We start from the raw sequence: 13,899 nt of genomic DNA on the forward strand, positions 1-13,899 counted from the left end.
AGAAAATTACCAGTAGAAATTTATGGAGGTTTCAAGAATAGATTTTGATATATGTTGTTGACCTTTTTACCGTCGCCTAGGATTGGTTAATAGCATTCGTTATAAATGCATCTAATCCTTTTAGGAAAATTTGTTTGGCCTATAACACTTTTGTTAAAGTTTTTTATTTAAAAATTGTATACTCAAGTTGCTTCACCTAAATATAAAGTCCCATTTAATCGCAAGTCCGAAAATTTAGCCAAAGAAATTACTATCACATTCCATCTATCTCTATATTATAGTACCAAGCAAAATACAAGAGTATTTTTGATAAATTGAAAATTAAAATAAGAAAAACTAAACATCAAACTCACTATATAGGGGGAATATATATATGCATGAGGGATAAGGGAAAGACAAATGGTGAGGATGATTTTGTCTTTTCCTTATATGGTTGGAGAACGTGGGACACTCACATGAGACATATGAAGTTGATTTTCGTGTTCGAACCGGCTCTAGGAGAGGATAAGGAGGCGCCTGCTTCGGGCCCCAACCCAAACTCGAAAAAGAGGCCCAAATTTTGGCGGAACATGTATTGAGCGTAATTATTTTTATTATGTATTGAGCGTAATTATTTTTATTACTAGATCCCAACAAAGCAAAATGGCCCAATTCTTGTTAGTATGTATTGCATTTCAATTTTTGGACATAAACGAAGACGCAAACTTGTTGCCCATTCCATACAGGTGGAAGAGCATGCTCGGTTTTTTTCCCGCATTTCATGTTGGATAGGAGCAAATTAGGGTTCATGATTTGAAGAAACTTGAATCATCGAATAAAATATACAGTAGATAAAGAAGATATAATAGTGATCTACATACTAAAATTTCGCCTTAAATTGGGTACTATAAGAATGGATATATCAAATTGAGCCCGATCGATGAAATTCAAATCGCCGATCGATGCAATTCAAATCGATGGGGTACCGACGGGTACGCGGGACCCACTCTGGATCCCGCATGGATAATCCAAGCCGTTCAATAATTTTTAGTTTAAAAAAAATGAGTAGGCGGAGAAAAATCAACTCAATCCGATATGTGTAGGAGCTTGATCCAATCTTCTATTTTTTCATTCAAATTTTAGGTGCAAGACCCGAAATGGACCCTGCATGCCTGTCGGTATCCCATCGGTATCAATTTCATCGGTCCCCTTTGGATTAACGTATCAAATCATACATAACAAACAGGGGTACTATCACGGGTGGAGACTAACCAAGGAAAAAGGGGGAAAAAAAAAAATATCCCACTTGTTAGAATGAATAAGTTTTGGAGTTTTGTATTTGTAGCTTTTTAAGGTTAATTTAGCTCTAATTTTTTGAACGAAAGATGTTTTTTTTATTTGAACGGAAAGTGTATGAAGTACCTCAAATTTGTATTTTTCCTTGGCCCCCAACAAATTAGAGCTAGCCATGTTCGTGTTATTGCTCTAGCCGTTAGGTTTGGAAATAGATTCCGAGAATATTCATTCTAATATTAACATCCGAACGCTCAAAATGTAAAAAAGAAGCTCCCAAACACTACGTAATAGTTTCACTAGTAAAATATTAACAATAGCGAGATACGTGCCATAAAGAACCTTATTAGAATTTTGACAGGAGTAAAAGGAAAAGTAAAAGGAAAAGTCTATTAATACTTTCATTCTTATGGAGTAACATATTTATGTGCATGCCACTCTCAAATAAGTTCATTTTTCTGATAACTCCAAGTGTCCGGCCAACTTACCCGAATTTTGGGAACATATCCTGATATCCACAACAGCAAGACAAGATAATCAAGTAAAATTATTTTCTCTCTCCCCTCCCCCTCCAAATATTCCAACCTTTTCTTTGCCTTTCACTCTTTGTCCACAGTTAGTAGAAACAAACGAGAGGACTAGAACCTTTTCTTGCCCTTCCTCTTTCTCTCTCTATCATTATAGTTAGAAACATTGGAATGTCCAAACAAAGAGGTAAAACAAGTACTAATTTGCAACTGTAAGTTAAGGAGTAAAAAAATAGAAGGAAACAAGAACGGTGAATGCTCAATTTTAACTATTTATGACTGTACATCAAATAGGCATACATGTACTATAAAAGGTGGAGTACCAAACATGGAGTAATATAATACGGCAAGTCAAAAAACCAGAAATTCTATGTTGAAATAAACTAGTCAATTTAAGCGAAGCTTTGTCTTCTTCGATAGGCAGATATGTTTGTTTGCATGAGAGACTTGTTCACAGTGGGACAAAAGTTTTGGAAGGGATTCAAGGGAGGAAGCAAATAGGATAGAGAAAAATACACACTTCGGAATCACAATCCACCGCGTTTCCGAGAAAAAAGCATTAGAGGGGGGAGAGAGCTCGAGGGGGATTGCAGATGAGAATAGCTAGCAAGGAAATCACATAGATGATCCATGAGATGATCCTGAGGCAAAGGGGAAATGATATGGTAACAGCGAAGAAGAAAGCCGTAACCCCGAAGAGTACTCCAAGATTGTTGAGCATGTGGGCTGCATAGGGTTGCTTCGGGGCTATGTATTTAGCTACGAAGATGGAGGCAAATGCAAGCACAACCATTAAGTAGAGGGAGTGAAAGTATAGGGGGTGAATGGTGTGTTTTTGGAGTGATTGGGCGGCGATCTCAGTTGCGCACGCCAAGCAAAAGGCTACGACTAGTTTCGGAAAATCGAGGTTGTCCTGGTGCTGTTGCTGCTGACCATTTGGTTGTTGAATTGGTAGTACCAAGTCAGAGGGCTCGTTTTGGGGCTCAAGCAGCAGAGCATTTGGTAGCGGTAATGGTTGTTGAATTGGTAGTGCCAAGTCATGAGGGGGCTGGTTTGGGGCTCCATGGGAGAATTTGGAAGAGTTGGAGTGGGAGGCTGTCTCTGCAAGAATTGCGCCAGTCTCTGCAAGAATTGCGGCAATGGTTTTTTCAAAGGGGGCATGGTTTCCATTCCAAACACCAAGAAGGATATATTGGCGAAATTTTTGACATCTATTGCTGTTTCTATGGGCTATATATACAGGTATATGACGTCAGACATCTAGACTTCTTGCTCCTCTGTTTCCCAATCACTTTGAACACTTGTTGCTCCTCTAAGCGGCTGTTTCCCCAATCACTTTCAACATTTCCAGTGCCCCTCCTATCACTTTCAACACTTCTTGCCCCTAAATTTCCCCTATCACTTTCAACACTTCTTGCCCCTCTAAGCGGAAAATTCTTGCTCCTCAATTTCCCCTATCACTTTCAACACTTCTTGCCCCTCTAAGCGGAAAATTCTTGCTCCTCAAATTCTTGCTCCTCAATTTCCCCTATCACTTTCAACACTTCTTGCCCCTCTAAGCGGAAAATTCTTGCTCCTCAATTTCCCAAAATTCTTGCTCCTCAATTTCCCCCCTCACTTTCAACACTTCTTGCCCCTCTAAGCGGAAAATTCTTGCTCCTCTGTTTCTCCTATCACTTTCAACCAAAATCCTTTTGCCCAATCACTTCCATACTTTTGCGCAATCACTTTCAACTCTATTTAACCAAACACTTTTACAAAGTCATTGGCACAAGAGGGGAGAAGTTTTTGGGTGCCGGGTGGATACCACACATGTGGTACTCCGTTGGCATAAATGGGTCACGTAGTATCTGCTCAGCACCCAAAAATTTCTCGCTGCATACAAATCAGCTGAAAGACTCCGGTCGTTTGGCGACTCATTCACACGCTGCAAGTTGCACACAACCCCCACCCACCACCCCCCCCCCCCCCCCCTATAAAAAATAAAAAATAAAAAATAAAAAATGCAGATCAACATCGAAAACCACAATGCCTGCGATCCATTTTAAAGTCTCACACTAATGATTGGAGTCGTTAATAATGATTGTTGAATTGGTAGTGCCAAGTCAGGGAGCTGGTTTGGGGGCTCGATAGGGGAATGCGGAGGAGTTGGAGTTGGAGTCGGAGGCTGTCTCTGCAAGAACTTTGCCAATGTTTTTCTCAATAGGAGCATGGTTTCCATTCTAAACAAGCGAGAAAGATATATTGGCGAAATTTCCGACGGAAAACTCTCTTGCTCAATGGAGATATATAATTGGGTGTTGTCATTACGTCACCCCGCCCCCAACATGCCCACTCGGGGGTGGTTTCTTCTTATGAGATCCCGTAGTCGGCCAACATGTCGTAAAAGAGACTCGGGTTTGCAAAAAAAAAACACAAGTGTGCGATTATGACTCATATAACACAATTATATGAAGTTTTTCAAATGAAAATAAATTTCATTTTGAAATTTTATCAAATGGTATCGGATCGATGTGATTTTCGGCATGATTAATATTCACTGCGAGCTCTAAAAAGTAAACGGTTTCTATCAATGTTGTGGGCTCGGAAAGTGCCTTCAAATGACTCAAAACTGGACGGATCAAAGCATATTGGAAGAAGTTGTTTGTTGACAAAGTTGTAGATATTTTGTTTTCGGTATTGATTAAGTTGTTGATGAGTTTAAGAGTGAAAAAATTATTGAAACAAAAAATTTTAATTTGTGTGAACAAGAAGTTAAAAATTTCAAAATTTGTTAATTAGTTTAAACGAGATGACAAAAAGACCTAGATTTTTTTCAAAAAACTTGGTGGAAACGGGGGCTTAGTTCTGATATTATCCTTTCTATCCAAACCCGTACACATTGCTTTAGATCCTAGAAACTACGGTACTACCCACAAGCGAGAGCAGTGTTTTCTTGAATAAAGTGGGATCCTTTCTCCAAACGACCAATGCTACATACACTACATACTTTCACTACATCATCCACTATATTTTTTATGAGACTCATTTCGGGTCCAACAAAAAATGCAGAAAAATATCCATAAATTTTAAAATAATATTTCAGGGGGCCCTGCAAAAAATCAGCTTTAACCGGTAACGGTAAGTATTATTTCTAAATTTATAAGAGTGAAAATGCTCAACTGCGCAGTTTCGAACATACGAACCCAGAAATAATATTTATCGATACCCGTTAGAGCTGATTTTTTACGGGGCCCCCTAAAATATTATTTTAAAATTTATGAATATTTTTCTGTATTTTTTGTTGGACCCGAAATGAGTCTCATAAAGAATGTAGTGGATGATGTAGTGAAAGTATGTAGTGTATGTAGCATTCCTCCAAACAAAATAGTCCTAAACAAATAAAGCGGGCGCCTCCAACAAAACAAACTAGGCTATTGCCATACACAATTATGGAAAAATATCGATCAATGACGTGTTTTGATAATTAATATCTGTTAAGGATATTTTTAATATTAACAAATGTTCTTAGTTTATCCTTCACGGGTATTAATTATCAAAATACTTTCTGAACCGTCATTTTTCCCACAATTATACACAAACTCTCACATCAAATACTGATCCACACATATTACACACATTAAGTGTGGGTGTGCCACATCTATATAATAAAACAGAGCTGTGTTTGAATCCAAAAGACAACCAACGCTCCAGATTTATCTCTTCCTCCTGCATAAATCTCTACCCTCCATTCTACAAAATGGCATGTCCGTAAATTGATAACTTTTTTTGACCATTTTTTAATCACACATTCCTCTTCTATTTTGGAAATCCGATTTTCATTTCCAGGCCCCTCTCCCTCTCACGCTCTCTCTCTCTCTCTCTCTCTCTCTCTCTGCGAATACGATAATACGATTTGATTTCCAGACCCTCTCTCTCTCCGAATACGGCCTTCCTCCGCCTCCTCCCATCACGCAGGTTGGCCAATCCCTAACGACCCAACATTGTTTTCGTGCCCTGTAATGCTATTTGGAAACGAATTGCAAAAGTCAATTTGGAAACGAAAACACATGCAGCTACCCATTTGGAAACGAATTGTTACGGGTTAGCATGGCTGATTATACCTATATATTTTTTTGTGCAATGTTGATTCATGCCCTGTACGTTGTATAATCTGATTGTATTGTTTTCGTGCCCCGTACGTTGTATATAGATTTTTCCAGTTCTTTGATTCACGCCCTGCACATGCATTGCGTGTACCCAATTTGTAATCGGTATGTTCAGACGGTAGTCTTCGGGCAAACCGGAAGTTCCTTATTTTAATGCATCCTAGGTGTTTGTAAAAATGCCTCATACAAATAGAATTGCTCTGTCATAATTCATTAGCTTCAACTACTATGCCTTCTGCAACGTGGGTCAGTTGAATGGCATAGTGTTCCTTGAGCTCCTCAATTTTCAAAGAAATAATGCTTCAGTACATTACGAGACCAATTAAGTTGTTGCCATTCGTCTACGCCAAGCCAATTGAAGCTTTTCTATTCCATCGGTTCACACCAACAGAGTGCACCATTGCCTTTTAGTACTCCATTTGTCAGAGACTTAAGTGACTTTATTTTTGCCGTCGCAAGGCGGTGGTCTGCCCCATATCAATAGTATAAGGAGCCACTATTTCAATATTTTCTTTCCAATCTTGGTTTGTGATTTTTTTTTGTTGTCTTTTTGCATTAGGCAATGACCAGCAAAGGAAAGCCAACATGTGTTAGCAATGGAGAAAAAGATTCACGGGTATCACCCTTTGACGTATCTTCTCTCTTCTTTCTTTATAGTTAATAAGCTAAACGACATTCTAATTTCTCAAATTTGTTTATACATGTATTTTGGGAACAATCTGGTAAAGATATATCAAAAGGTACACTAGTGCAACGTGCCCGACGAGAACGAGAACGTATTTTTAAGCAAACCACTGAAAGGCGATTGGAACAACACTCGCCGATAAATACAAGTGTAAGACTCTTATTAATCAAAATCATGTTTGATTATCTACATTTTCTATCCATATTTTTTTTAATGTAATTCTTTTTCAATTGTTGACTTTATACGTAAAGATTCAACCTCTCCGAGACGGGAATATTAGAGCCGATGGGTGAGACCACCATGCCGTACATGTTCCCGAGGTAGGTCTCCATATAATTGTGGAGTTTCTTGCAAACCTAATTAGTACCCGTAATGCAATTTATGTATTTCTTGCATTTGTTTCAACTGGTAGCATGATAACCTGTGCAATGAATGATCGTTCAAATCTGCAAATGTATATATGTTTCTTAGTAAACCAATTAAGAATGCACTGTTGGATGGGTTTGGTTTTCTTTATGACAAGACATAGTGCACTTTGGCAACTCTCAGTTATGGTGCAATTGTAGTCACGAGACTGCCATGGAACTCAGGAAGCCTTTGTTTTGGGGCTTGACTCTCACGCGTGTGCTATTAATTCATGTGTTCGACTATCTATATCTTCTAACCATTTTTTTTATTTATAATTCTTTCTCAATTGATGTTCACCATGCTATCCATGTTCACGAGGTAGGTCGAAGCCTTTGTTTTGTGAAACTAAGCCTCTTTTTTATTTGTCATTAAGTAAACCAGATTAGGCGATCACTAATTAGCATACAAATCATTAATTCTTGCCAAAAGACAACTGAGTAGTTCGAAGAACAACTTCTGTGTATTAGCTTTTACGGTGCTATTACCATGTTCACGGTGTCTATCATGATCCTAGGAACAAAATTGTTGAAATAGTAAAACTTTATAACGAAAGAGGAAATGGAAAAAATTGCAATGAATCACTAGCCTCAGTAAAGTGGTTTCTCAACATGCTTTCTAAAGGACGTATTGCCCAAACGTTGGATCAGATAGTTGAATGCAGGATGAGAGCTTTATTTTCTTTGTTGCAAGTATGTTCATTCACTTTGCTATGGGAAAACCCTGGAGAATTACATAAAGCACTATTTCTTTTCCAGTAGTTAATGGCAATGAGAGAAAAAGGTGGCGTTCTTTTATCATGGAGGTTTATTTGTTTAAGGAAAGCTTGGCCTAAGAAACAAGACAATATCCCACTGTCATTTTTTGAATATAATCGTCCTTTCTCTATTTTTTTGGAAGGGTAAACCGAAGAAGATAATGGATTCTAACATAATTATAGAGATAATCTCGGTATCGAGAATGTACTAATGTGTGTTGTCAGTTTCTTTTTTTAGATGGCTTCACTTAGATTAAGTTTTTAAGCTACTTAATCATATATTTTGACATTAATAAGTGTCGATTGATACCAAACTTCTTTTTCTTTCCAATTCTTGCAATATTTGAGACTTGGTAAAAAGACATGTTGGTGTTCGTGGTGGTGATTGGCAGGCAGTAAGACTTGGTAATATAAAGGGGTTTTTTTTAACGGAAGACTTTTTAGCCGACAGTGATATTTTTGTTCCCCCATAATGGCCAGTTTCGAAGAACCATTCAAACATAAACTTCAGGTAGCATTATTTGTTGTTTTCTACATTTACATGTCTGGATATTTGTCAGCTTTGAATATTAGATTCACTCTACTACAGCTACAGCATTGCTGCTTATTTGGCTGCGATTCAAGTTGTGTTTTTTGATGAGAAGTCAGGTTAAATGAAGAACGTGGTTATTAGTAGAGAAGAGTAGTCCTTCTTTTTTTTTTGGAAAGGCAAGAGTAGTCCTTTATGTACATAATTCAAATAAATGGACCCTGTTTGAAGTTTATTTGAGACACAGCCTGAAGGCGCGACGAAACATGTCTTATGGGAGATTTTGTGTTCATTGGTAAAAAGGGCAATTCAATTTTTGTTTCAACACATGTTTTGTCGTACCTTCAGGCACGGGCAATATCAAAACCCTCCAAATCTCATTTGAATTTTCAATACTGTATTGAGAAACTACATTACGGAAATTGTGATGATTCATTGAAAGTTTTCACTCCATGATTTGTGCGACGATCTAAATTTGAGGAAAAAATAAAATCGCGAGTCCAAAACTTATTTACGTGTGTTGATCATTCGAGCCGTGCTTTCAGGCCCGAACATGCACTACCTTTATTTGCTTATTGTATAAATTACATTGTATAAAATTAAAATAATATTGCAGTACCTTTATTTGATTATTGTTTTGCCAGGATAATAAGGGTGCAAATGCTCAAAGACTATATTTCTAAATATTATGGGAGCTCATATGTGTTAATTATTCCAGCTCCAACAACTGGGAGTCTTGACCATGGTGCCTTTGTGGTGACTTTCGTTTTGAAAGTTGATTGGTCATAAGAGTGTTGGCACCTTTCCAAAGGTAATAAACGATTACAAAGATTATAGGGGGCATAAGTTGTCCTTTTTTCTTCATTGTCATACTTAGATTATACATAAACCAATCCATATTCTGTGATGAATTTAATAATTCTTTATCTTATTTATGTAGAAATATCGAGGACTGGCAAACGAACAATGGGATCGTCATGATAAGAGCTTTGTTAATAGATTGGGAATTTCATGAGGAATTTTTATTTGTTAGGTTGAGTTTTACAAATATATATTCGGTTTTATTACGCGTGTTGGGTGATTTATGGATTTGGGATATTTTTAACTTGCTTGAATATTTTTTGCACCCCAATTTGACATGCACATATACAGCATATATTTTACTTTGTTCCTACCCATTTTTTGTCCACCATTTGCTCATTGTTCGACCTGTAGCTTTAGTTGTCTTCAAAATGTGTTGCGTCGTGCCTTCAGGCACGGGCATTCGCTAGTATTTGATGTGAGAGAGTTTGTGTAAGTGTATATGGTTAGAAAATTATTGCTCACCAAATAGGCCTAAATAAACAAGGGCTGACAAAATAGGCCTCAATAACATGTAGGCCTAGAGATGGCAATTTCATGCCATATTTTTTATATGGAAAAATGACGGTCAATGATGTGTTTTGATAATTAATATCTATCGAGGACATTTTTTTCATTAACAAATGTTCTCAGCATGTCCTTGGTAGGTATTAATTATCAAAACACGTCCTGGGCCGTCATTTTTCTTTTTGCTATCTATCCAACCCGTCCATATTTTATAATAGGTTTATATGGTTAAATCCATATAAACCCATTTTAATATGTGGATTTAGATGAGTTAAAAATGGTTGAATCTGGATTCAGCTAAAAGACCCACAGCCTATTATAAAGCGTAAAAACACGAAAGGAAACACAAAACGCGGAAGAAAAGGTCAAGCTAATTACAAAATTGCCAATTGATATATGGAGTAAAGACAGTCACTCGTCCCTCTCCTCTTCTCTCTCTCTCTAGCTTTTATCAGGATCGTGTGCCACAGCACCTTTTTTCTATTCCTATTTATTTATCCATTTCATTTTTCAAACCTTTTCTCATCCATTAAAAGACCACATTAATTCCACACCCTTTTTCAAATTTGATAAAAGAAAAAGGATAAGAAGAAAAAGGAAGGAGAATGGTCAAGACGGAGATCATACTTTCACTTGTTCGGCCTAATAAGCCAAATGATTTATTTTTTGTTATTATTCAATTTTTTTTTATATTTGTTAGTTTTTCGTCAACTTTTTGTCCATTATTGCTTTTTCATGATTGGAGAAATCTAAAAAGTAAAAAATTACTATCGAAATCTAAATTTTTTGAATAAAGACAAAAATAAGTCAATAAGCTAATTTTTTCGTATTTTTTAGATTCTTCTCACCGTGACGAAACAATAATCTACAAAAAAGTTGACAAAAAACTAAAATATGTAATTTTTTTTTGAATAAGAACAAAAAAAATAAATCATTTGACTTATTAGCCGAACAAGCCCGAAATAGATGTGGACGTTTTCGTTTTCCATTTCAAATCAGAAAAATAAAAATGGAAAGAAACAGAGGACCATGAGGTGGTGTATTTGGGGTTTCTATTTTGAACTGGGTTTTGTATTGTATTCCGGAACCACGTACCCAATTTTTGAAACCTTTTTAATGCAGGGGCCCTCTTTTTTTTTGGATGCAGTGCAAGTAGAAAATTTGAAGAGAGAAAGTGCTGACGTGAGACGAGGGAGAGAAGAGTCTCAAGTCCAAAAGTTATAAGTTCCATGGCAAGAAGGATGAAAGGGAAAGTTGCCAAATAGAAAAGGAGCGGAAAGGGGAAAAAAAAAAAAAAAAGAGGGGAAGGGGGGGGGGGGTTGGGGTTGACTAGACTCATATTTGATCCGACCTATTTTAATCCGCCTACTTTTTACCCGTATTCAATCCGTCCATATTTGACCCGCAACCCATTTCAATCCGCCCGAACTCGCCCGTTTGCCACCGCTACGCAAGTCTTAATAGCACGTGACGTGAGAATGTAACGTAGACTCTCGCTTGTGGAGGAAATTTTTTTCAGTGTCAAGTGGGTATCACGTGGTGTCTGTTCGGCACATTCGAGCTGTTCATTGTATTTTTGGATGGTTCAGATTTGGAGAAAGAAATAGAAGAGAGAAAGTTTTGGAGTGAGAGTAAATAGAGGGTTTCAATCCGAACCTTCAAAAAATGTACTGAACGGCTTGAATATGCCAAGCCGGTAAAAGGAGAGAGAGGGGGTAAGTCGGTGAAACTTTTCATGAAAAATTACGTCGCCATTAACGTCACCCCACCCCAAACACGGCCGTCTCTTTTAGCTAGCAAGAAATCTTTCAACTAGTTGATGTTTTGCGGAGGAGAATAAATTCTTTACACCCACGGTGTAAACATTTCTTTTTTTCAAATCAATTGCATTACGTCACGTCGCCATATTTTATTAATTGAGACCACTATTTTAACACGTGTCGCAATGCAATTGATTTGGAAGAAACAAATGTTTACACCGACGGTGTAAAAAATTTATTCTCGTTCCGGAGTATGCTTTTAGCTCTTGCGGATGCCTTCCTAGAAACCTACTGGAGTATATAAGTGCGGCAACTGTTAAAAAGGGCCCGCATCGGATCTTGATGTTGTCCTGCGATTTTCTTTTAGGTTTTGTTTGGAACCCAAAGAAAAGAAATGAAAAGAAGAAAAAAAATTTACCTTCCATTATTTAGTTGGAAGAGAAAGAGTGAAGAAAATAAGAATTTCAAATGTAATGAATAAAAAATTTTCCCTCTCATTTTCCTTCTCTTTTATTTTCCCTTCCTTTCCATGGGTTCCAAACATATTTCTTTCTTTCCGCTTCTTCCCTTTAGTTTCAAGAGCTATGCTAACTGCACACATATCCACATATTTTGTGTTGCGCCCCCGACTTATTCTCAAACTTTAAATGGGTAGGACGGTGCGGATGCTCTGTTGAGCTGCGCCATGGAATCAAGAGCTCCAAGTGACTCTATTGGGCAGAAACTAGATTGTCTTGCCATGGAATCGAGAGCTCCAAGTGACTCTATTAGGCGGAAACTAGATTTCTTTGGCTATTTGGCCTCAAATACTCGTGCTTTCATGTCCTGCTCGACGCCTATCCTGCTGAAATAGGCGACAAGCAACAAGAAGGCATCTTGTCTAGCCTGTCTTGGCATGCCCAAGTTGCTCACCACCCGTTTGCCGACCAGTAGTAGGGGCAATTTGACTCCCAAAGGCACGTGTTAAAACAGCGTGGCGTTTCAAAGGTATTACGGTTTTTCTCTTCCTTTTAGGAAGAAAGGAGCCCATCCTCAGCCTTTTGCCTTCAATTGCTCGTGCTTTCACGTTTTGTGGGGAATGCTCGGGAAAAAAAAAAAAACCAAAAACGACATGCTCTTTTGGTAAGCTCGTCACCTATTTCAATGAGATAAGTGGCACGTACCAACCAAATGATCTCCTTTGGCTACGACATTGTTGCTTCGGAAAATGCTTGGCAGCTCGTTGTGGAAATCTTCCTTGATGACGCATTGGTGTTCCCTCTATGTGATTGGAGAATGTAGAACGCTCATATGGGACACATGGGGTTGATTTTCATGTTTGGAACCGGCTCTAAGGGAGGATGAGGAAGCGCCCGCTTCGGGCCCGTACCCAAGCTCAAATAAGAGCCCCATATTTTGGTGGGGCATGTATTGAGCGTAATTATTTTATTAGAGCCCAACAAAGCAAAGGGCCCAATCTTTATTAGTATGTATTGCTTTTCAATTTTTAGACATAAACGAAAAGACAAACTTGTTCCCCATTCCATACAGGTGGAAGAGCATGCTCATTCTTTTCACATTTTATGTGGGATAGGAGCAAATTCGGGTTCATGATTTGAAGATACTTGAATAAAGATTAAGAAGATATATAGTGATCTAAATACTGAAATTTCGCTCTGGGCCCCAACAAATTAGAGTTCGCCATGTTTGTGTTATTGCTCTATCGGTTAGTTTTGGGAATAGATTCCGGGAAGATTCATTGTAATATATACCAACATCCAAAACGCTCAAAATGTTAAAAAGAAGCTCCCAAACACGGTGTAACAATTCTACTAGAATATTAGCAATAGTGAGATATGTGCCTTGAACAGCCTTACTAGAATTTCGATAGGAGTAAAAGGGAAAGTCTTAATACTTTCATACTTGCAACCAATCTTATGGAGTAACATATTTAGGTGCATGTCAGTCTCACATAAGTTCATTTTTTCTCATGACTCAAGTGCTCGGGCCAACTTACGCATGTCTCGACTAATTCTTGAGACCTATCCACAACAAGAAGACAAGGATAATCAACTAAAATTCTTCTCTCTCTATCCACGACATCAAGACAAGGATAACAGGTTTTACCAAGGCCATGATAAGAGTCCATGAAAACCATCCATGAAAGAATCACAGATTTCACTTCCATTCATGGATAGAGTTCATGGGCACTATCAAACCCCTTCTACCAAACAAGTAATATAAGACCACAAGTCAAAATACCAGAACTTCTATGTTGAAATAAACTAGTCAATTTAGGTGAAGCTTTGTCTTCTTCGGCGGATTTGTTTGTTTGAGAGACTTGTTCACAGTGGGACAAAAGTTCTGGAATTGATTCGAGGGAGGAAGCAAATAGGATAGAGACGGGAATAGACTTTCCCAGAGGAAAAAAAAAGAGCACCCTCCTGAATCACAATCCACAGTTCCAGA

The sequence above is a fragment of the Rhododendron vialii genome, chromosome 12a, assembly GCF_030253575.1.
Source record: "Rhododendron vialii isolate Sample 1 chromosome 12a, ASM3025357v1".
In the NCBI taxonomy this organism is placed as follows: Eukaryota; Viridiplantae; Streptophyta; class Magnoliopsida; order Ericales; family Ericaceae; genus Rhododendron; species Rhododendron vialii.